Genomic DNA, 25716 nt, shown 5'->3' with positions numbered 1-25716 from the left:
TTTTATACTGCGAGCTTTTATCTTTTCCCTCCGGCTGGAAATGGTAACAGAGGAGAAGAGTACCGTGGGGACTGTAGTAGTCCTTCTCTTCTGAGAACCAGGTATATCCACTACATGATGTTATGATGTGGAATACCAATAACCGAAAATCACAAAACCATGACAAGTTTCTAAAAAACTTTTAAGGTTTCCTTTCTTTAAGGACAGATAAAAAAAAAAACTGCACCCATAAATACTTTCTGAACTACAGTAGTAGCCCGCTTTTTCTGCTTGCCTCCCATCTGATTTCCTGCTCTTCCTCCCTCTCAAGAAGAGCAATCCTTCCCTTTCAGGACAAAAGCTAGTGATACCCTTTCATGTATTTGCTTTCAGAATAGGTCAGTAGGAGATACCTTTACCACTGTACTGTGCATTTTCATCATTCCCCATAGTGCTGACACATCCAGGAGAATCTGTGCAGCCACCACTTCACAGAAGCACCACCTTGCCATACACATGTGCTGCTTGTATCATGAGATCAGTTAGCTCTTCTTGATGGAGCATGCTACAGTAAGCAGCACTTAGACTGGTCTCATCATGCAGGCTCACCAACATTTTTTCAACTGGAAAACAATTGTGAGAACAATGGAGTGCACATCGCTGACAATAGGTGCAATGTCATTTACATTTCTGACAAGCTCTCGGTGTTGCTTTATTTCAGCAGTTCCTGCCTCCATTATGAGACTGTGCCGAGTGATGAAATGCTGGCTCCCTGACAATAGCTGAAGCAGGATACACCCAGTATTGGTTGAACACAAGGTGACTTTCCCAGCTTGTAAAGGCCTGGGAAAAGACATGAATAATGCTGGCATAAACCACAATATCCAAAAGGAATTGAGTTCTTCCTCACGCATACGCAACAAACAAATAATGGCCAGGAGGATAATGCTGTTGTACACAAGGCCACACAAGCTCAGAGCTAGAGTTCTCACACCTTCCCCACCTGTTGTTGGGAAAGCTTTCTTGGGTTCCTAGGGATTTTCCTGCAGAAGAGGTGGAAAAATTCATTCATTTCTCAGGAAATGGTTTAGAAACAACACTGTAATAGGCTGCTCTGAAAATAATGCATCCTAATTATTTCCATGGAAACTTCAACTGATACAAAGAGCACGAAAACATTACTTGATAGAGAAAATTCTAAGCTACAAAATACTCTTTTTCAGCATAGTCACCACCATTAGCTATGCATTTTTGCCAGTGATGAACAAGAGCCTGCATACTGCACTTGTAAAAATCTGTACCAGCTATAGGTGACCCACTGTCGCTGTCATCACTGCTGAAATGCAGCAGACATTGCTTCGCTGTTCTAATATCCAGTTTTTGCTCTCCAGAAACATTCAGCAAGCATCGGTAAATATCAATGGGTGCCAATTTTTTCAGCGTGGCGGAATTCAATGACTAAGCTTGCCTTCATACGCACTTCCATGACATCATTTTGTCAGATTCTGATGCCATCTATCAGACAGCAACAAACTGAAATGGAATATTGGTGGGAAGATTCAAGCTGTACTGCCATACCAACAATGCAGTGGACTAATGTATTAGGAGCATTACTTTTGAAGTAGGCCTCATACTCCTGCCAGGCTCAGTGCTAACCAGTGAAACCATGGCAAACCATTGTTGACTGCAAGTGGAGATATGGGATTGGGAGCCAAAACTTCAGTAGTCCAAACTCCTCTTTCCAGATGAAAGGGAGTCTTGTGTTTGGACAATGTCTTGTCCAGATTATTTTACAGTCCTTATAAAGAGCTGAAACCTGGTCTAAATGTTCCAGATTAAAAAAAAAAAAAGAAGAAGAAGAAAGAAAGAAAGGAAAAAATGACAAAAAAGAAATAAAAGTAAAGGAAGAAAGAAAGAAAAACAACTGCTGCATTGGAAGCCCTTCATAATTACTCCTCTATGAAGCCTGAAGCATGACAGCAAATTCGTTTCCGGGAGCTAGCACATGTTTGGAGTGTGTGTGCTGGAGACAGAGCTCAGAGGCACTATGGTTGCTACTCCTTTCTCTGGGGCTCAGGCATTCCCAGACAGCTGTGGTAGGAGATACTTCCATTTTCTGCTGAGGAAGGTGTTTTAGGAGAAGGGGAATTGTGATTAAACCTCCGCATTATGATATTTTGGTGGTATTTAAAATATTTTCCTGCAGAAGATCTGGGCATTGGTGCCTAAAATGCTTGAAGACAGTGAAATGGTTAGATCTGAGGAATTTGTTCTGCATGTCATCCTGGATTAAGTATGTTACACTTATTTTGTACTTAATATTATTGGCTAAGACAACTGATTCATGTTCGTGAGTGAGGAAAATTAGCCCCTAAAGCACCAAAGGTTTTTTCTGAATTGCTGAGCAGCACCCTAAATCATGATTTATTACTGATTTTAGCCCTTTAACATCCTTTGTGACTGCCAAAGAAGATGCATATGTATCACAGGTAAAAGCTCTTTGTATCAAAAAATGTAGATTATTCATTTTCTACTGCTGTTTTACTCATTACTATGAGATCTTTGTAAATTCTGAATAACATTTGAAAAATTGACTCTATTTTTTTTCATGACCTCACCATCCTAGCCCAAATACAAATGTTGCTAAAGGAAGAAGAAAAAATAACCAACAAACTTTATACGAAGGAGTACTGCCTATTGCACTCACTGCAAGAGTAAGGCCATTAAATTTTTTGGAGGACCCTTGAAAAATCCTCCAAAAGGCTCTAGAATCAGAGTCTGAGACTTTGCTCTCATATTCTCATATTCTCTTCTGGCAAAGAAGCAAAATTACAAATGAGGGCATCAAGATGCAGCTAACTCTGTAAAGAGTAAAAGCAATTCTAACATTAACACTATGTGGGAGAAGTCTGCTGCCATCTGGTTTCATTTCTTGTCTTTCCCAGAGAAAAGGGAAAAGATCTGAGAGGGAGAAGGTAGAGTATGGCCTCCAAGTGGAATTTTATTGCTCTACCTTTAATTTTGGAGGTTGAGATCTCTTATTCAGATAGAAAGCTTGCTCTTCCAGAAGTTCTTTTGGTAAGAGGTTTCTGATATGGCCCAAAGCAAAAAAAAAATGACAGTGTATAGAAGATTACTAAGGAAAAGTTTGATTTCAAATGTTTTTCTTATTGCTGGATGATTGCATGTTATTTTTGTCTCCAGGAATAAAATTGGCTAATCATGCCACTGAGTCACTGTGCTTTGCACCTCCTACATCATAGAAATAAAATGCTCCCATTTTTATTTATTTATTTTTATGCAGACTAGGAGTATGCTGCACAGAAGCACGCACTTACATACTTTCAGGAGCTTCACTTGCAAAGCTGCATTCTTTTAATTACCTGCATTCCCATAGTTTAGCATTGCTCATCAGAGCTGTGTTGTTTATAGTTTCTGATTAGCAGAACTTGACTCAGGACAATTGCTTTCTTTGAGCATAAAGATAAAACCCTTCACTGCAGCATCTGCACACGTTATTGATGTGCTGTTCCTTTTCATTAATAAGAAAATTAAAGTAGCAGCCCACACAAATTCCAGGAGCAGGTAATCTGAACGTGGTAAACTTTGAAGGGTAGGATTCAGTGAACACTACAGTGGAAATGTATGATGCAGAGAACTCTTTAACACATCTAAAAAGAGGCTAGCTAACACATACAGGCTTTGCTCATGTCACAGACATTTTATTTTCAATACAGACTATATTAGGTAGTGAGAAACAATTGTTGAGCATAGGCTGTGCAGAATGGAAAAGGAGAAGGAAGGAGTGTTTTTGTTTCACAGCACAGTGAACAGAAGCGAACAGGTCCGTACCTTCTTCAGAACAAAATGGGTGTGTGATACAACTACAGAGAAAGCTCAAGGCACATGCAGGCCCCAGGCAAAGACTGAAGCAGGATTTCCTGCATGCATGTTTTTGACATGCAGCAATGCCTGCACTGAGCTGCTTGGGCCTATATGCCACAATCTGGTTTTCTGCATAGTAGCAGATCCTGATGCTACAGATGCTGGTACAGTCAATGAAAGGGCAACAGTGACAAGAAGAGACAACAACACCAGCAGGTTCAGAGAGGTGCAGAGCCCACAGAAACCTGCAGCTTCCAGAAGAACAGGGCTCAGCAGTCCTCTAGGTCTCTGCAGCTGTCAAAGGACATGGGTAAAATCACAAATGAAAAGGAATGCTTGAACAAAGGCATGTTTCATGTTTGCTTGTTTTTTTTTCGGGGGGGGGCTTTTTTTTTAGGGACAGGTCACCTGGTGTCTGGGAGAGTTAATATAGGAAGCAGTGGAATGATGGTGAATTGGAGCCTCGACCTAGAGCACCTCTCTTACGAGGAAAGGCTGAGTGACCTGGGTCGGTTCAGCCTTGAGAAAAGAAGACCCAGAGGGGATCTGTCAGTGTCTACAAATATCTAATGTGTGGGAGGCAAAGGGACGAGGCCAGACTCTTCAGTGGTGCGTGGCGATAGGACAAGGGGAAACGGCCACGAATTGAAGCATAGGCAGTCCCATACAAATGTGCGTAAGAACTTCTTTACAGTGAGGGTGACAGAGCACTGGAACAGGCTGCCCATCCACCTGGATGCCCACTTGTGCAACCTGCTGTAGGGAGCCTGCTTTGGCAGGAGGGTTGGACTCAGTGATCTCTAGAGATCCCTTCCAGCCCCTACAATTCTGTGATTCTGTGAATCTTTGCTAGACATTTCTTCTGTTGCTGTTGCAAACATGATTTCATTTGCCTTCAAACACTTTTGTTTTTAAAAGCCTGCACAACCAACCACAGCCCGAAATTCCATCTTATTTTCGCACCTACTGACATTTGCTTGTCAATATTCAGGACTCTGGCTTTGGTCCCTGAAGTTGAGGAGACTGAACCGTCTGAACTTGGCAGACCTTATAAACACTTGTGGAGTCCATTTCTGGCTACAACACTGGCTGTCCTGATTGAGCAGAATTGGCAAAGCAAAGTTTCTCTCAGCAGCTCCTTTCTAACCATGCTGGTTGGTAGAAGGAAGAATTAGATCATTACAAATTAAAATTTTTGAAAAATAGACTTTCTAAGGAAGTATCTCGGGGCAGAACAAAAGTGTGGCAAAGTACGCAGAGTAGAGGTTTGGTGGAGAATAAGAAATGCCCTGGAATAACTAGGAGGTATGTTGTAACAGTGGTATGTCTGAGGAAATAAACTGATGAGAAACTTAGGAGAGATAAGGAAATGGCTAGGGGAATTAATAGATATGCCTTGGGAGATGAAAAAAATTGTCAGAGCCTCCAAGAGAAAAGCTTGGGAAGGTAGTAGCACTGACTGCGTGAGGGAGGATGAGAAACAGACTGGAAAGGCCAAGATAAGCAGTAGGAAGATGAATAGCAGGAATAACCAAAAGACAATGCCAAGCATGAGCAACAAGCCAAGAAAGCCAGCAGTACTGTTAAGAGTCTGAGAAATAACCTTGGGGAGACAATTAACATGAAAGCCAAGTCATGAAAGCCAGGAGCAGTGGTTTGGAAATCAAGACATAAGCCTCTTCCTTCAGGTCACATTGAAAACTTAGGCATTTTCTGGTCATGGAGGGTCTTTGCCTAGGTTTCTCATAGCAAAAAGATGATGATTTTATCTGTTTCTTTAATATGCATCTTGTACGTGCTAGAATTATAAAGCATAATGGCTTTCAGTGCAGTTGGTAGAAACTATGAAAAATTGTTTAGAAGTCTTATAAAATCACAGCCTTCATTCCAATGTGGGCTCTAGAAATATGAAATCATTCAAACCACCATATAAAAAAGAAATAGTTATAAAGTCTACCTCCAGGATTCACGACTGTAGGAGGGTACGTGATCTCTTCTAGCTCTTGCGGGGATTGTTAGCAGCTGTTGCAATCCTAGTACAAATACATGGTTTCTCTCCTCTTTAACTGATTTATCACAGCATGTACCTGGAGAGAAGCTGAGGTACCACAGCTCCCTTGTGCACGAATGTCCTTAGCTACTACTCTGCACGTAGTGACTCAGCACTCAAGGAAACCTCTAATTATGGAAGAGAGTAAATCCAAAAAGCTCAAGCTTTGAATTCAAGAAAGTGAATCCACCTTTCCTCAAGCAGTTTGACATCTGTCTCTGCCACAGAGACTTATTTCTGGGAATCACAATTTCACCTTCCTCAGCAAGAATGTATATAATGGGAATTTTCTATCCTGAACAAGGACATTCACCTGTTTGCACGACAGCAGCAAATCCCTGGCCACTTTTCAGACAGAGATATTAGAGAAGCCCTATCAAGGCAACTTGGTGATATCAACAGTTCTTTCTGCCCATGTATTTCTTATGTCCAGGGAAAGAGCATAAATATGTATGGACATACATAGTACTATTTTTCTGCACATCCTGAGTCTAATTCTGCACAGAATATTTGATCTTTGCAAAGATACTTAGCACAGTGCACAGTTTGAAGGTCACATCAGGAAGGAGCTCTTGGAAAACTCAGAGCTACCTTATCCTGGCACAGGGTATACAGCAATGGTGAGTCCCATGAATTTGTAGCCTTACTGAGATACCTTTCACTTACCCATGAAACTATTGGTCTATTTCTCGTCATGTCTGGTGCTTTTCTCAGTCCCTTGCACTATAGACCTGAATTGTCAGATGCTTTGATCTAAGGATCTCACGCAAATACCTAGACGGAGTGGTATACAAGGAAATACAAGGGAGACTCCTTCTATTTAGAAATAGTGGCAATTAAAACAGAGGCTAGGTTTGTGACTTTCCCAGGAGATAGTTCTTATCAAACCTTTCCAGAGAACAATGACTGATTTTCTAGCATAGTATTGTGACGTGCTACTACCACAACTTTTGATTTCACGACATCTAGATCTGTAAGGACTGGATTTACTGTGCAAATAGAAACAAATACTGCTTTGAGGAAAGTTGCATTTGCTTCCCTGCTCCAAAATTAACTTTTCAGTGATTTGAAATGGGAATATTTCAAATTTATTAACCCAAAATCCTTGCTATTGACTTAACACCTATGCTTTTTTCTTAAAATATCTCTTGTAATAGCAGTATCTTTTTGTTCCTGTCTCTGCACTTTTTAATTAGAGTAATATAGGAGAAAAGTCTAAACATTTCTTCTCAGTTATCTGACATTTTCTGTGTTTGTTCACTCACGTCAATATGGTGAGGAACATTTAATATGCAAATAAATGAAATGGCAATGTGAGTAATTTTACACCTTCATATTCTGAACATATTAAGTCCAGACTGGATATTAGCATCAGCCGGTGAGTCAGCTCCTGTGCACAGAAAGAACTGGGATCATATTCAACATACAAATTTCTACCTTTTTTATTAAAATGCAAATATTTGTTCAGAAACTATAATGATTAATTGCCGTGAAGATTGCATTAGATAAAAAATGAGTCATAGCAGTGAAATACTGACAGAATAAAGCCTCTTTGATTATTTTTTCCACTATGAGGACTGGATTTTAATATTATTCACAAAACTTCACCTTAAGACACCAGTTCATCTTCCTTATTACAATGACTGTGGTAGTAGCCAGCAGTGGCTACTTAGGAACATGACAAATAGGGCAAGCACTATTTGACCTTTCTCTAGATATATCCTCTCAGTTTCTCTCCTTTAGTCATTTAGGAACTTGTCAATCTGGAAGTTTCTAATCGGTTTATCATTTTAACAGATCCATGCCAAGAGGCATCTTAATTTGATTATATACTTATTGGAGAGGTAGCTTTTTTTCATTTGTAACCTATAACTTCTTATCCAACCTCGCCAAGCAGTTACATTGTGAGAAATTACACTCTACTCTCTTTCTCTGTGCTATTTATGATTTCCACATTTCTGTCATATCCCACACAGTCGTGTATTACCTGACATTATCTGAGATGAAGAGTTCTACTTTCTCCTCACATAGAATTAATTCCATACTTCTGATCAGCTTTGATAACCTTCTCTACTTTTTACTTTTATTGCTACTTTTCTGTAACACGATGACCACAGGGTTTCCATAGAATATGCAAGGCCCAGGAAGATGATTGTTTTGCAGTATCAAAGCATTTCTTCTGTTGTTTTTTTTTTTCTTTTTGTGTGTGTGTGTGTGTGTGTGTGTGTGTGTGTGTTGTTTTTTTTTTCTTTTTTTCTCACAGCCAAATTAGTGACAAAGCTAATTTCTCTACCTGGAAACCATCCCTTTCTTACACCATTACACCATAGAACTAGAAGACAGCAATAATTTTTAACACTATTATGGGTAGTGGAGTCAACCCTTATTGAAGCAATGTTTCGAAACCTTTTCTGAGGTTTAAACCTTTAGAGGCTGTTTTGCACTTACAATAAATGTTATTTTTTCCCACATGCATTACTTCATACCTAACACCATTAATCTGCCCGTTTATCATCCTGTTATTTCATTGTTATGAGATCTTCCTGTAGCTCTGTGCAGTCCGCTTTTAATTGGATCATCCCAATAACTGTGTATAATCTGTGATCTTTGACAATTCACATTTTATCCCAACACCAGATCACTTAAGAACAAGTTGATCAGCATAAGACTGTACAACAGAAGTGTGAGGTGGACCTTCACTTGTGTTGACAAACTCCTTTACTGTGAAACCTAATCTTTTTCTTTACATTTCATCTGTTAAATAGTTAATCAGTCACAGGGAAAAAAAATCTATTATTTCTGTGATAAACTGAGTTTCTTTAGCATTCTTCATTCTTCATTAACCTTGTAAAGCTTTTTTATATTCAGATTTTTACTTCAAATCTGCATATGGACAAAATTTCAGCTCCCTCAAGGAATCCTAGTAGGTTTCCAGGGCATGACGTGAAAAAAATCATCCTTCCAGATCAAAAAGAAAGCCATATAATCTAATGTTAGACCATGGCTAATGTTTGGTTCCACTATTTTATTATCATTAATGTTCAGTTCTATTATTGTATTAGAGTTTTATAAATGTTCAGGGTTCAGAAGCCAGCCTTTTTGGTCTGTGCCTGCAAAGATATTTCTTCATGCTTTTTTAAAAGATTTATGTAATACTATTCATTTTCTATCTTTACTGAACAATGTTTAAGTAATATATTAGTTGTTTTACAGTTCTTGTGTAAACACTATATAATCTTAGTGATTTTTGCTGTTCATTTTATCAATGTCTTATAAAAGTTTATTGTTTATTAGTTTGTGATTTACTTCGAAACTGACAGTTCTCTCTTAAGACAAAGAGACTCCTTCTCCATGATCAATACTGGTATAAATAAGTAATCCGGTTTATCTCTAGTGACACTATTTCTCTTGACTGTTCCTTTGGACTTGGTTGTCAACAGCCAAATAAACTGACTTTGCTCTCTCTTTTTTCCTTTCTTAAGTAACGTTAGTATCTCCTTATTTACCCTCATCATTTACCAATCTTTAAAAGGGTTGCGTGTAATGCTCAGTAATTCCTATGTCTCATCCATAGGAATTGCACCTTCATGGTATGTTGTATTCTGTCTTTCTGTATATTAGTTCCAGCAAGTTTCTGGAGTGCTTACACTAATTCTTATTTCTTTGTCTTTAGATAGCAGTATTTGATACAAATCTGTAGAGAAACTGACATGACTTTGCACATGTATAAATCTGCATGTTCTACATATTTACATTATGGAGTGCAAGGTTTTTTTGCTGTGGCAAAAACCAATATGACTAAAAGGATGAGATAGTTATGTATCAAGGCTACGTTATTTGAATCAGGTACGTTAAGTGTGCTAACCACATCACACATCAAAGAAGTAATGATTAAATATCATAGGGTAATTCCTTCTCAGACAAATTATCACAAGACATCTCACAGTGGCATCACTGAGCTATGAGCAAAAGTGTCCATAAGTAAAACATCAAACTCTCATTATCACTGACGTTGCTATTGAAGCATGTCATACAGAAATACTCAGATATCATAAATGGAGATTAAATTATATTCAAATTACAGTAACCCAAAGCAATGTAATCATCTTAATATTGCTAGGTTTATATACCTTCTCAAGATGAGAAAGGAAATTTTAATGTACTTTTCATGTTTCTATTTTTTTAAAATTTTAATTTATTTTTTAAAATTTGTTGCCAAATCATTTTCTTTCATCATTCATGCACAGTGCTTTACCATTATAATCAGGTTGCATTAGAGTGCCGGGCTAATTTTCTTCTCCAAAAGCTATTGAGTACTCACAAAATGCATGGCTATTGTTATGATTTTAAAGGCTAATGCCAAAAAAAAAACAATTTTTTTAGAAATGCATGAAACATAAAATACACTTTTGGAAACAGAGAAACAAAAGGCCATGAAATTAACAACTATACAAGTACAGAAGGAGTAGCAGATGTGAATAGTACTCAGTGCTATGGCATGTTCACATAGTTACAGAGTTGTTAGCTGCATGCTCTCTGTATAGCATATCTGGCTTGTTGTTTAGGACAATTGGCATGAATCCAGAGAGGCCTCCTCTCAGGAGGTAGTTAATGAAGACCTAGGAACTTCTTGTAGTCTTTATTTTCACCACAGTTTATATCTACCCTGCAGCTTATATCTACCCTGGAGCCGTACCGAAGGACTAGATTTTGATTGTAAGATGCTTGAGCAGGTGGTCTTTCTCTGTGGTATATTTACACTGCTGGGAAAGAAGTAATAGTAGTTTCTTAGGTTGAGGTTGAACTTTCCGATCTTAAGGGTCTTTTCTAATCTGAGCAGTTCTATGATTCTATGGTTCTGTGATTCATTAAAAGCAGCCTACACCACCTGAAGTTATTACAGCAGGCTTCTTGGCCCCAAAGTTACCACTGTGCAGAAGGTCCACCAGAAGGATGACCTTACACATCTTCTTAAATAAGTACTCATTTAGGCAATCCCCATGCAATGTACTTAATCCTGACCTTAATCCAACTGTCACTCCCAAAACAAAGGGTAACTTTCAGGTAGGCTGAAGTATTCAGGATTAAGTGCAGCCAAAAAAAACAAGAAAACCATGCAGAGATAGCTCTGCCCAGGAGGGCAACAGGTATTATGTCTCCCTCCACATCCTTACCTACATAAACACATTAACCACTCCTTTCCAGGAAGGTGGAGCAAAAAGTAATATCTTCTGGATAGCTGTGAGTTTTTCATACATAAATAAGTGCTGCATCAGATAAAAGAAATATGAATGTTGCAGAGGGAGAGTTAATAAAAGATGTAAACTTTTCAAATTCCATAATCTCCCTCAAAGATGTACCAACAAGAATCAGGATGCTTACATTCACTGAGTTCAGAATAAAACCTCTTTGGAGATTAAGCACTGTTACTCATGCTGAACAGGTTTACCCAGCTCTATAAAGACGGGTTGCTGTCAGCACTTCACAGTGCATTCCTGGTGCAGCAGTCTCCTTACCTTTTGAACTTGCAAAGGCACTTGCACAGCCTACCCAGTAAAATAAAACACACAGCATATCAATAAATTCAGTTTTTAATTAGCTGTCCTTCCATCTCCACTTCTAATACTGACATATCTTGAATGGGCTTTTTGTTATTATTATTGACTTTAGTCTTTTGAAATATTGCTGAGTGGTATACCACAGGGGTGGAGGTGGAATTAGATTCAGCAGCAGTTATGCCATCATCTGTTTGGTATGTTACTTCCTTTCACTCTGATGTTGGGAAGATCACACCCAGCCTTTACATTCCTCTTCAACAAGTTGTGTCAAGGAAAGGAGAGAAAGGAAGCTGCCCCACATACCACTGAATATCAGAAAGGAAGGCCTTAATTAGGACAGTGGGAAGTAATTTCTACAGAAATCAGCCCTTCCTTTCCTCAGTTCCAAGTCTGGCTGCTACAATCATTACAATTACATTGTCTTAAAGAGTGAGGACTCAAAAGATAATTAACTATTCTCTTGGGTTATTTAATGTTTTTCGCTTACATCTGGAAGGGATACTGAATTCTTATCTTAAGCAGTGACAGCAAATCCCTAAAAATGAAAGACTATTGGAGGCTATTGGAAATGAAATAATGGAGCTTGTTTTGGCTGACATTTCAGAGTGAGGTTAAGTGATTAAAACAGACAACACACCAGACAATGCAAAGGAACATGCTTGGTGTCATATAATGGCAGTACTTTTCCAACTAATCCAAATGAAAAATTCACTCTTCTTTTCTTATTCACAAATTTGATAAACATAAATTCTTTATGTAATTATCTCCTGTTCTTTGATACTGGCAAGACCTGCAAATAACCAGAAGGCAGAAGGCCATGAAATGCACACTCCTAGTCATACATTTGCAAAATTTCTGCTTAAGGAATTATTAAAACTTTTAAAATAATCAGATTGATCTGATTTTGTAGTGATTCATATGTAAAACAAAGCATTTTTGTGACTCATGAAAGTTTACTTAAAACTGATAAATTCACCTTCAACAGCAACGTACAAAAATCCTTTGAAGTATGCCTATAAACCTACATGAGAGTTTAATAATTCAACATTAATAAAGCATTTGTACTATTTTCCATAAAGAAAAATTCTTAGTCTGAGTCAAACCAATTATTTTTCTCAAAACATCTTTGTTGTTGTTGTTGCTATTTGATGAATTAGGGACCATGAGTTTTGATAGTGAAAAGTGATTTATCATAGAATCATAGAATCACAGAATGGCTTGGGTTGAAAAGGACCTCAAAGATCATTGAGTCTCAACCCCCCTGCCAAGTGCAGTGTCGCCAACCACTAGACCAGGCTGCCCAGAGCCACGTCCAGTCTGGCCTTGAATGCCTCCAGGGACGGGGCATCCACAACCTCCCTGGGCTACATGTTCCAGTGCGTCACCACCCTCTGTGTGAAAAACTTCCTCCTAATATCTAACCTAAATCTCCCCTGTCTCAGCTTAAAACCATTCCCCCTTGTCCTGTCGCTATCCACCCTCACAAACAATTGATCCCGCTCCTGTTTATACGCTCCCTTCAAGTATTGGAAGGCCACAATGAGGTCTCCCCGGAGCCTTCTCTTCTCCAAACTAAACAAGCCCAGTTCCCTCAACCTTTCCTCATAGGAGAGGTGCTCCAGCCCTCTGATCATCTTGGTCGCCCTCCTCTGCACTCGTTCCAAGAGCTCCACGTCCTTCTCGTGCTGGAGGCCCCAGGCCTGGACACAGTATTTATGTTAAGCATGATTTATGTTAAGCATCTCTCATTCTTAAACAAATAAGGTGGCTCTTTGAACGCTTTTAACCTGTAGTCCTATTCTTGCATCTCAAATAGATTATCTTTGAAAAGCTCCTTCCAAATGAACTATTCTATTCTATTCTGCAAGCAGAAAATGAATATGACCAGTCATCTCAGTAGTGTTAGAACGGCTTCTAAAACTGAAGTCACAAAAATCTGTGTAGTGAACAAAGGTGAGCCTGCTGCTGTTTCATAGTGCCCACTTCCAGTGATAGGAATGTGCCTACAAATTTGGAAACATAAATGCATCTTCAAAAAGATAGGCAAAGTGCCACACAATTTTGAACACAGTGTCACAACCATTTCCAGGAGAACTGACAGATATGCCTGTGTGAACTTCCAGCAATTTATTCATGAGAATATATATATATACATATATAAATAAAGAATTTAATCAATGAACTACCTAGCCATTATTCTCTACTAGACACCTTCAGTTAGCATGAAGGTTATTTCATTTTCCCATACATTTAGCATTGGTCACAGACCAAGCCACAAAGACCACTGTTGCTGTTTTTGCATTAGAATGCTTCAACTCTCAGGGTCTGATGCTTATTTACTTTAAAAATGGCTTATGGTTCCCTAGTTTTTTTTAATGATATTTTTAAAAGGGAGTAAATGTGACTTATTCCAACTTTAGAACACTTCACCTTCAGGACGGGGTAAATTCTGTTTATGGGATGAATACTAGGTATTCCACTACAGTGGAAACTTGTGAAAATCTGTATCCATTCATATACAAATCTTATGGAGTACAAGAAGGACAATATTCTTTATAGTATCTTCAAGTGGTTAGTAGAAAACTGACTCCTCCACCAACTCAGAGAAAACAAGTTACCCCACATACTTTGGATCATAAATGTCTTTATCACGAACAGTTCCGATATACTTATTTAAATAAGACCCTGCAAGATCTGAACTATTAAATAATGCAGCCTTTCCATTGACACTTTGAGCCTTTCAGCCTATAGATATTTTTATAAATGTTTATGCATCAATTCAAAAATACCATACAGCAACCAAAGTAAATAAGGAGTATTGCATGTGAAAAGACAACTGTGCAGTTCAGTGTTTCTTTCAGCTAAAAGCATAGCAGTTAATGTTAGGCAAAGTGTAAACAAGTGTGGAGATAATAAGAGAAAGGATGCTTTTGTGTGAAAAAGAAAACTAGCACAGTACTTAGTCAAGGCAAATACACAAGTATTATGGAAGTTACTGCAAAGTTTGCTGTGTTACCTAAAAAGTAAATCTATTTATGACTATGAAAAATAATTTTCTTAATAATGGAATTACATAATTTAAAGGATGATAAATACATTCAGTAAATACAAAATTTCTTAACTCTGTCTTTCATTTATGCCACCAAATGTGGGTAGACTCAACAGTCTGGCATATAATGCAGATTTCAAATAATTTCCAGATTTTCAGTAAAGGAAAAAAAGACAAACATGGTGACAGAGCTAATTTTTACTGATGCTAGAAAACCAAGTCCAAATTCTGCAGGAGATCACACAAATTAAATTTTTTTTATGGCCTCAGCCAGCTCCTACGCCTAATGTATAATTGGCCAGAATAATCTTTATCACATTCAGAAGTTTAGGGTTATATCTAAATGTCTCTTCATTGTACTGGCAGAGGCATCAAGCACTGCTGGTACCTTCCCTTTTTTCTGAGCGCAGCGTAGGTTTCAGTTTTCCATACAAACAAGTGCTTTGTTTCCATGTAGCATTGAGTTTAATAGTTGAGCTTATAGGGAACCTAAAAATATATATTTTTCAAAAATAATCTAGATGTTGTAATGTTCCCTGCAAACATCAAAAACTTCTAAAATGGGTAGATTGGAACAGTTGTGAAAGGATCAAGATTGGTTCCTTAATGCTGACAAACCATTCCTCAATATGAAAAGAAAGAAGATAGCCCTGCAGGAAGGTCTTGCATAGTTGCCCTGGACAAAGCGTCCACACTTCAAAAACACTTCAAAATAAGAAGTGGAACAATGCCTGTAAAATAGCGTGTTACCAGTGAACAATAAGGAATAAGAAGAGAAGAAAGGATGCTGCTACCCAGAGCTTGTTCCATCATGTATAAACAATTTGTACCTAATCATTTACTGTCCCTTACATTCTCTGCCTTTTCTAGAGCTTGCCTTGAACCTGAGAAAATAAGGCACAGGAAAGGCATTCTCTATAAGCAGAAAGAAAAGAGAATCCAAACATAAACAACTGCTCTGGCAATGAAGAATGTCATCTACTTGCCCACATATCCCTTCCCACAAATACTCTCTCTAAACACCAAAAATGGACACCAAACCTTGGCCTATGAGGGGGTTAAGATGTTCATGTCTTGAGGACTGCCTGGGGGATGTCCTGCAGAAAATCCAGATGTCTGGATTCTATCTGTAAACAGATACTCAGAATTCTCTAGGGATTGCAGGATGTTTGATGTTGCCAGTTTAACAAATACCTTTGCTGCTATACTCAAAGAAAAATACATAGCAGATATTCTGCCAGCTGTGCTTTGACGCATTTAGGGTTTGGGAGGTTTCTCTGAATTTTCCTATGAGAGGCCATGAAGTGGCCAAGAATTATGTTCTTTCCTTTAAAAAGGTAATTAAACCACATGAAAGTTTTAATCAGAAAAGTCTCATTTCTATATGAGGAACTCTGCTTAATTTAAATCTCAGACATGGCACAATGATTTCAATCCATTGCAGAGTTTTGAGCCCAAGAGGCAGGATTAGATTTTTGTCTTGCCTCTTTCTCTTTTGGAGAAAAGAGATTTAGGATTAATGTCTCAGTCTTTGTAAAATACCTACAGCAAAAACATGGACTAAGTTCTCAATGGTATAGTTCTCAAAGCAGACAGAAGTATACAAAGGCTCAAATCTTTAGGTTTCAGTCTCCATTAGTAAAAGAAGAAAACATCTTTTTGGACGCTATTAAATGGAAGATGAGTTTTACTTGAGATAAAATATTCTCATATTGAAAATCTAATTTAATTTAAAACTACATCACAAAGGACAAAGTCTGTCTTATATCACACAAACAAAGGTGGTCAGACTATTTGGGTATTATTAGGTAGCTTAGAGACCTGGCTGAGTCTCTGGGGACATCTCTTCAGGTGCAGCAGCTATTCACTCCTTGTTTCAGACATTATTCTCTATTAACCCACACCACCATGGTTTTCAGAAGATTTTGGCCATAAATTATTTTTCTGGTCATATCAAATTGAAGAGAGAACTACAGGCCGGTGAGCCTCACCTCTGTGCCTGGGAAGATCATGGAGCAGATCCTCCTAGAAGACATGTTAAGGCACATACGTGACAAGGAGGTGATCCGAGACAGCCAGCATGGCTTCACCAAGGGCAGATCTTGCCTGACCAATCTGGTGGCCTTCTATGATGAAGTGACGGCATCGGTGGATGGGAGGAGGGCGATGGATGTCATCTACTTGGACTTCTCCAAAGCCTTTGACAGGGTCCCTCATCACATCCTTCTCTCCAAATTGGGGAGGTATGGATTTGAAAGATGGACTGTTCGGTGGGTTAAGAACTGGTTGGCTGGTCGCAGCCAAAGGGTTGTGATAAATGGTTCTATGTCAGGGTGGAGGCCGGTCACGAGTGGTGTCCCCCAAGGCTCAGTCCTGGGACCGGTGCTCTTCAATGTCTTTATCAATGACATAGACGATGGAATCGAGTGTACCCTCAGCAAGTTTGCAGATGACACCAAGCTGAGCGGTGCAGTTGATACACTGGAAGGAAGGGAAGCCATCCAGAGGGACCTGGACAGGCTGGACAAGTGGGCCCACGAGAATCTAATGAGGTTCAACAAGGCCAAGTGCAGGGTGCTGCACTTGGGCCAGGGCAATCTCAGGTATTTATACAACCTGGGGGAAGAAGTACTTGAAAGCAGCCCTGCGGAGAGGGACTTGGGGGTCCTGGTGGACAAGAAGCTGGACATGAGCCAGCAGTGTGCGCTGGCAGCCCGGAGGGCCAACTATGTTCTGGGCTGCATTAAAAGAGGAGTGGTCAGCAGGGAGAGGGAGGTGGTGGTCCCCCTCTACTCAGCTCTTGTGAGGCCCCATCTGGAGTACTGTGTCCAGGCCTGGGGCCTCCAGCACGAGAAGGACGTGGAGCTCTTGGAACGAGTGCAGAGGAGGGCGACCAAGATGATCAGAGGGCTGGAGCACCTCTCCTATGAGGAAAGGTTGAGGGAACTGGGCTTGTTTAGTTTGGAGAAGAGAAGGCTCCGGGGAGACCTCATTGTGGCCTTCCAATACTTGAAGGGAGCGTATAAACAGGAGCGGGATCAATTGTTTGTGAGGGTGGATAGCGACAGGACAAGGGGGAATGGTTTTAAGCTGAGACAGGGGAGATTTAGGTTAGATATTAGGAGGAAGTTTTTCACACAGAGGGTGGTGACGCACTGGAACATGTAGCCCAGGGAGGTTGTGGATGCCCCGTCCCTGGAGGCATTCAAGGCCAGACTGGACGTGGCTCTGGGCAGCCTGGTCTAGTGGTTGGCGACACTGCACTTGGCAGGGGGGTTGAGACTCAATGATCTTTGAGGTCCTTTTCAACCCAAGCCATTCTGTGATTCTATGATTCTATGATTCTATGAAATTTCTTTATAGTCCAGATCATAGACTTCTACTATCTCACAGAAGTGTAAAAGCACACTCTTTGTCCCAGGAACTTGAAGCTTAAAAAGTCATACAGTCTGGTAGCGCAATGGCTATCTTTCAAGAAAAACTGTGATCATTAAGCCAATAATCTTACTATGATAAAGTTAATGTAAAGTACCAACACATATTTTACCCTGGAAAACACAACAGGATTCCAATGTCTAAATATGGGGGAGAGGTTTCCACATTTCATGTAAAATCTGTTTTCTAAACATACTTGAACTTTGTCTATTCTTCTGTACACAAGGAGGAGTCTTTGTGAAGTTTTTAGTATAAACATTTCCTCTCTGCATCACATAAGGTGAGATTACATTACTTGCAAAACAATTTCAATGGAGAAAAAATCTCCATATAAGAGAAGGTGATTTATTGATAGGTGCAGGTAGTTTGTTATCAAACCAGTTTTTGAGGTTTAACTATCACTTTCATTTATAGTGCTGACTTCAAAAGAAACATTTGCTGCATTAAAATATTGATTAATTCCTCCCCACACCCTGTCCTCCCCCGACAAAGCTTTCTCCTCAAATGCATGAACTGGGAACCACTGTAATTTCTGTCAGGTAGCAATGTGCACAGTAAACAGAAAATTCAGAAAGGACTGAATTGCAGGACTGTAACTGAAGTTGAAAGGCCAAAATGGCAAGTGTATGAATGATGCTGAAAATCACAAACATCACCTTGATGGAGTGGTTTTGGCTGGCCTCAGAAGTTCTTTGCATGCTCATCTTGCATAGGAGTTGTTGAAGCACTGAAGGGAAATATCTTCCTCTCCTGCATTTGAAGATCACAAAACAAAAGGCATCGATGCAAGTCAGCCAATCCAGAATTCAAATAATTCTCACTCCTTAGTGTGTTGACATATCTGCAAAATAATTAGTATCGAAAATATACAGAAATAAAATAATGTAAGCAAACACAACCCCCCCTTTTACTTCATAGACATTGTCTCTCACCCCTAACTCAGAAAAGTTTTACTTAAGGTGGTCTGCAAGATTTTATTGCAAGATGGACACTAACCAAACTGCAGCATCAGCATTTTGTTCAGTGCCAAGTAACATAATTAACATCACTCCTGAACAATCCGCAAAATAAAGAGGTTACTTAAAAACACAGTATCAGCTTTGTAAGATGAAAAGATGGAGATAACTACATTCAAAATATCTGTATAAAGTCTGTGTAAAGACTTCTTTATTTTTAAATTCTCCCTCCTCTTGTTCCAAAAAATCTATCTCATGTGAAATTATGGTCCAATACATATCAGAACTGAACTTTCCTAGCTAAAATGGGGATTTTAGCTAGGCTGCCCTAAAACAATATTGTGGCCTAGTGTTAACTGGAGTTCTGAAGGTGGAAGACAAAGGAAGAAAAGGGATTGAGATCTGTAAATTATGTGGGAAGAGAGGAACAAAGGGAATCATTACTGGAGATATTTTCTTGAATGAAACAAAAGTTTCTCTTTCCCCACCCCTCAATTCTGTTGACCACCTTGCTCATCACATGGGTTGTTTCCTTGTAAATTACGGTCGTAAATGCAACTGAGCTGAAAAATTGTTTTTAGCAGCACTGAACGTATTTCAGATTCTACTTTTATGCTGTTGTCTTAATGAAGGAAAAGAGAGACAAAGATATGGAGGAAGAAAGAACCATAGAATAATAGAATCATAGAATGGCTTGGGTTGAAAAGGACCTCAAAGATCATTGAGTCTCAACCCCCCTGCCTAGTGCAGTGTCGCCAACCACTAGACCAGGCTGCCCAGAGCCACGTCCAGTCTGGCCTTGAATGCCTCCAGGGACGGGGCATCCACAACCTCCCTGGGCTACCTGTTCCAGTGCGTCACCACCCTCTGTGTGAAAAACTTCCTCCTAATATCTAACCTACATCTCCCCTGTCCTAGTTTAAAACCATTCTCCCTTAACACGACACTATTTTCAGACTATCTGAGTGACAAGATACAGCTTAGGCAACTCAGTCTTTCTTATTTTTCTCCCCAGAATACCTGTCTTACATTTACTTAGCCTCCAAGCTCTGCTTTCTGAATGTGCACACTTCCTCAGAATGGTAACAGATGCAGTTTTATTCCCTCTTTACATTAAGTCTGCATTATGTTTTCCTGTCAGGCATGTCGGTGGATATGACTGCTGCGCTCTAACACCTCTGCTTCATTTCCCTGGGACAATCAGATAATCACTTTGTTCCTGGGAAGATGCAAGGGAAAGAATTAATGCACACAAAACAAGGGTTACGCCTTCACAGTAAACATTATCAGGATGAACATGCATGTGGGATATGCAGACAACAACAAAACTACCAAACGGAATTCATATAGATTAAGTATGAGACATCTGTTCCAATAGCTGTCTTTGAGTGAAACAGCACTGGCAAAAAGCCTACAAGTCAGCAGAAGTTGCCAACAGGATTTAGCAAGAGCCTTTTTGCTAAGTGTATTGGTACCTTAAGCTGAAAATGATTTAAAATACAAGAAAAGTTTAAAATGCTAAGTTAAGATAATGAGGTTTAAGAGCAAGTAGCAAAAAATGAGGCCATATTCAAGCAACAGATTATAATAGTAGCAGAACCTTGAATGACCTGCTGTTGATGTTGCTGTCTTCCAAGAACCTGGAGTCAGTTTATAATCTCATGTATGTGACATGAGATTGACTTGAAATTAACCATGTTTAAAGCACACCCATCACAGGTCATGGCCTTAGAATGGATCATGAGGAGCTTTAGATCCCTCTGCCGTTAGTTTTATATCAGCTGGCTGAAACTCCAGTAGACCTGTAGCTTCTCTGTGTACTGTAAAGTGAGTCCATCTTCATAGGCAAATGTTATCTTGCTGCCTCCTAACTTCTGAAAAATTTTACTTAGCAACTTAAACATTGCAGTTTTTAAAAAAGCAATTACTTTTGTATTTTATATAATAGAGTATGATTCTGCATTTATCCTTAATGTTGGCAGAAGAAAACATTTCAAATCTTTCCACAAGTACAGTTTCTTTTGTTCTCTGGCACTGACTTCTCCCACTGAGAGGCTGGACTTGGCTCAATGGAACAAATGTGTAAGCCAAAGGAGCAATATCCATCCTCACAAGGGCAAAAATTTTCAGGTTTGAGAAAAGTTTGAAAGGGAACAAAATGTCACATCAGAGCCACATAAATCTAGCTTTCCAGATATTCATTGGTGGAAACAGTTGCTTCATCGCTCACGTTAAAATTCCCTCAGTTTTCATCATCACTTTGTAGCCTCTTCTGATTACACAAAATACAGAATCCAACCGCTGGATCTGATAGGGTCCCTACCCTGCTATAAAGGATTTCTCTTCTTTCATATTTATCCTTCTTATTTTATCATTTTCTTCAGTGGATCCATAGCTATCAAAAAGATCTCAGACAGTGGCAGCAGGTAGGCTGTCTCCATGCTATTCCCATAAATGTATTTCTAGTCAGAGATCTCTGTTAGTTTCATTTCCCATATGACAGCTGTGCTAGAAGTGTAATTCCAAAACCATGTCTATTGCGTTACCCAGTAAACACGTTTCTGGGGAGATTAGTTGAAAGGCATTTCGGTGTTCTGCCACCCACACCCTGCAACCGCAGAGCAATTTCAGGTGAAATAAAGTACTTATATTTTTTGGAAACAGCAAGAGAAATTTCTATGAATTTATCAAAAAGCCCCAACTCATGCAGAAACTAAGGAAACTTGGCACCAGGGGCATTTTGGCAACAATTAACGCCTTAAGCCTGTTGGCTCTATTTTCTCTTGTTACTGTTAACTGGTATTTCCAGGAGCGTTGATATGCTTAGCATCATAGATGGAGTGAACAGGTTTCTCTAGCGGGTTGTAAATGGAGGCAAATTACACACATACGAGCCAAGCCAGTTAGAAAACCTGCCTAGCTGAAAGTCACACAATGTCTACCACTCTGTCTTCTTTAAAATCTCTTTTGCAAAAATCTCATTCTTCAGCGAAGCTCACCAATACAGCTAGTCTACATCAGTCACAATAACGCTGTCATGCTCTCACTAAATAACTTGAATTGGTCACCTAAAAAAAACCTGTGCCCTGAATTTTTCAGTACACTACATTTGATTCTGGAACTTTAAACTAGTAGACCATTATGTTCTCAGTACTTAATACATGCAAGGGAACAGAAAAATGACCTGAAGAATACTGATTCTTCATTTTCATGTAGCAGTAAACTCATTTGTCATCTATCGTAACAGAAAAACTTTTTTTTTTATTCATCTTCTTATTTTTAATCTGATAGTGTCAGTACAGAACTCAAACCAGGAGGAATTACTTCAGATATAGTAATCGTCAAAAATCTTCTCAATTAAACCATGGTAAATATTAATCACTATAAGGGAAAAAGATACTGAAATACTTCTTCAGTCAGCCAGTTGTAATTTCTACATTGCTTTTAATACTGAAATACAGTGAATTCTAACAGCACATGCTGCCTCAGCATGAGAAATAGTTTGGAATCAGTTCTCTTTTGTGGCGGTCACCAAAAGAGACTGGACTGCACAATGTATAAGCTATGCAAGCCTCTGGAGAGGAAAGGTAAGCGCATTAATATTGACAGAATTACTTCTTCCCATTCCTGGATATGGCAATGTTTTACAGAAAAAGATTTGTCCACCACACCCCTCATTCACATTTATAAAGGGAAGTAAATTAAAACCCATACTCCCAAGTCAACCACAAACATGATGATGGGAGGTAAAAGGTACCTGTAAACAAGTGAATGAAAAAAACAGTCATGATGCTATACTGCATCTCCTCCTATTTGGCAGGCCATATGAACATACATCTTCTTTTCCCAATGCACAAGTTAATGTAGCTACGGAAAACAACTTTCTGCACATGAAGGGTAACTGCAAAAACTAACTTAGGAACAGCAGAAGTGTTCTCCTTCTATTCTAGGGTACTGAATACAAAGGTAATAAAACTTTTCTTTTTCCTAAGAAACCATATGCTTTTGTGTAGAAAATGCAAGTACTTGTACAGCAATGGAGATCTTCCTGAAATGGCATGGCTTGGCCCTCCATTCTGAGCAGACAGCAGCATGAAAAGGCACTGTTCTGCAGGCATAATATGGTGCTCATGAAAAATATCCCAAAAAAGCAGCAAGGGGTGACTGCCTGAGCCAGGTACAGTTGCCTTTAATTTCACTGCTCAGAAACGAAAGGGAGTTGTAGGATGTGACAAGCCTTAAGTTTACAGAATTCAGTAAAAGGATGAGTAGGAACATTCTTCTCCCCATCAAACCTTCAGCTTCACAAAGCTAGAGCTGAGCTGAGCTGAATGTTTGTCATCTACTGAAAAGTTTCAGAATTACAATACATTTGCTAATTGTAGATGGTCATTCCCTGTTTGCACACTGATTGCCCAAAACTGGGAATGCTGCATTCCGCTTGCTTCTCTGGCATACTCAGAGCACTAGCTGATATAATACACAGCTTAATTGTGCAAACCACTTTCAGATGATTGCTGTATTCAAGTATAGATATTTCTAGTCCGTAAACTGCAAACTTACATCTGAAGGAATATTCTGTACCAACACGAAAAGAGTGTTATGTTTTGAATCATACTTATCACTGCTCACATATTCTCAGCATCACAGAATCACAGAATCATAGGGGGTGGCAGAGACTTCTGGAGATCAGCTAGTCCAACCCCCCTGCTAAAGCAGGTTCACTACAGTAAGTTGCACAGGAAAGAGTCCAGGAGCGTTTTGAATATCCCCAGAGAAGGAGACTCCAGAACCAATCTGGGCAGCTTGTTCCAGTGCTCTGTCACTCTCAGAGTACTTTTTCCTCACAATTGTATGGAACTTCCTATGTTCCCATTTGAGCCCATTAGATTGACCACTGAAAAGAGCCTGGCCCCCTCTATTTGACTCCTGTTCTTTGGACATTTATAATCATTGATAAGATCCTCCCTCAGTCTTCTCCAGGCTGAACAGTCCCAGGTCTCTCAGCCTTTCCTTATAAGGGAGATGCTCCAGGCCCCTCATCATCTTTGCGATGCTCTGCTGGACTCTGTTTATTAGTTCCCTGCCTGTCTTGAAATGAGGAGCCCAGAACTGGACACAGTGCTCCAGATGTGGCCTCACTAGGGTAGAGTAGAGGGGGAGGATCACCTCTTTTGACCTGTTGCCCACGCTCTTTTTAATGCACCCCAGGATACCACTGATCTTCTTGGCCACAAAGGCAGACTGCTGGCTCATGGTCAACTGACTGTCCACCGGGACACCCAGGTACTTCCCCAGAGAGTTCTTTTCCAGTAGCTCAGCCCCCAGCCTGTACTGGTTAATCTTCCTCAGGCATAGGACTTCCCCTTCTTGAACCTCATTAGGTTTCTCTCTGCCTGTCCATGTCTCACTGAATGGCAATGCAGCCTTCTGGTGTGTCAGCCACTCCTCCCACCTTCATATCACTAGCAAACTTGCTGAGGGTGTGCATTCTATCCCTTCATCCAGGCCACTGATGAAGATGTTGAACAAGACCAAACCCAGCACTGACCTCTGGGGAATATCACTACTTACAGGTGTCTAACTAGACTCTGTGTAGCTGATCACAATCCTCTCATCTCTGTCAGTCAGCCCATTCTCAATCCACCTCACTGTCCACTCATCTAGTCCAAAATTCCTAAGCTTACCTACAAGGATATTATTGGAGATAGTGTCAAAAGCCTTGCTGAAGTAAAGGTACACAACATCCACTGCTCTCCCCTCATCTACCCAGCTGGTCATGACACCATAGAAGCCTACCAGATTAGACAAGCATCATTTTGATTAACAAGCCAGTTTATAAATGTTCTGGCCTGAACTGTTCAAAATAATCAAACAGATATGGAATAGGCGTATGCAGCAGCGTGACCTGAGGAAGATGGCTGATGAGTACCAAATAATAAACATGGTTGAAAAGAATAACCGTAAGTAGATATGCATAATGACAGACTCTGTTAGCCAAAAGTATGTATGACAGCCAGTACACTAAAAACACCAGAACCCAATGAGTCAGCAAACAAAATAAATCTTAAAAAAAAAAGAAAAAGGAATTTTTATGAAAGCAAAACAGGTCAAAGCAGAAAAAGTGATTATACTTTTTTACAGAGCTATGATACAAGTATTTTCTGGACTGCATGCAGTTCGTACCTTTCCACTCCATGGTACATGCAGAACACGGTACATCTGGAGGAGCCCTGGATGATGGCTTTCAATTTTTGGAAGAGTTTCTGCAAAGTAGAAACCAAAGAAGTTCACTTTTGATCTTTTTAGTTCGGTATTCTGATTAAATCTAGTTAGTTGTAGATTTCTTCAGGAGGAATACTTGGCAAAATTTAAAAAAAAAAAACAGTAAATGGAAATCAAATACTACAGAAACAAGCTGTGGAGAGAAAATAGTAGAAGACTACAAAATGATAAATACTATGGAAACAGTCTGCAGAGAATGATTTTTCATGTCTTATCAGAATACAAAAATCAAGAGGCACCCAAAGAAATTATCAAGAAATGCTTATTCCACATAATTCCTTAATTGAAGCTTGGAATTATTTACCACAGGATGTTGTAGAGACTACAGCATAAAATGAATTAATAAAAAAAAAAGAGAGAGAGAGCTTTTTGGAGGATAAACCCACTGGTGGCTATTAGACACAATGGTCCGGATGCAAACTTTAGCACAGGAAATTCTTAAACTATCAGTTGCGGCAGGTGGGGATGATTACTTGACATATTCTCTGTTCCTCATTCTTCTCTGTTAGCATTCATTGG

The 25716-nt window shown here is 39.4% G+C and overlaps 1 long non-coding RNA gene across 1 annotated transcript in view; it reads right to left on the bottom strand.

Moving 5' to 3' along the window:
* Nucleotides 1-25178, bottom strand: part of LOC110389273 — a 45978-nt gene extending 20800 nt beyond the window's left edge. The window contains exons 1-3 of the long non-coding RNA XR_002433103.1: nt 25099-25178; nt 19942-20131; nt 18613-18797 (exon numbers count right to left, since the gene is read on the bottom strand). This is a non-coding gene — a long non-coding RNA (uncharacterized LOC110389273). The remainder of the gene's footprint in view (nt 1-18612; nt 18798-19941; nt 20132-25098) is intronic.

This window comes from Numida meleagris, chromosome Z (assembly GCF_002078875.1).
Source record: "Numida meleagris isolate 19003 breed g44 Domestic line chromosome Z, NumMel1.0, whole genome shotgun sequence".
NCBI lineage: Eukaryota > Metazoa > Chordata > Aves > Galliformes > Numididae > Numida > Numida meleagris.
The sequence above is the reverse complement of the archived record's forward strand: the minus strand, read 5'-3'. Positions and strand labels throughout refer to the sequence as shown.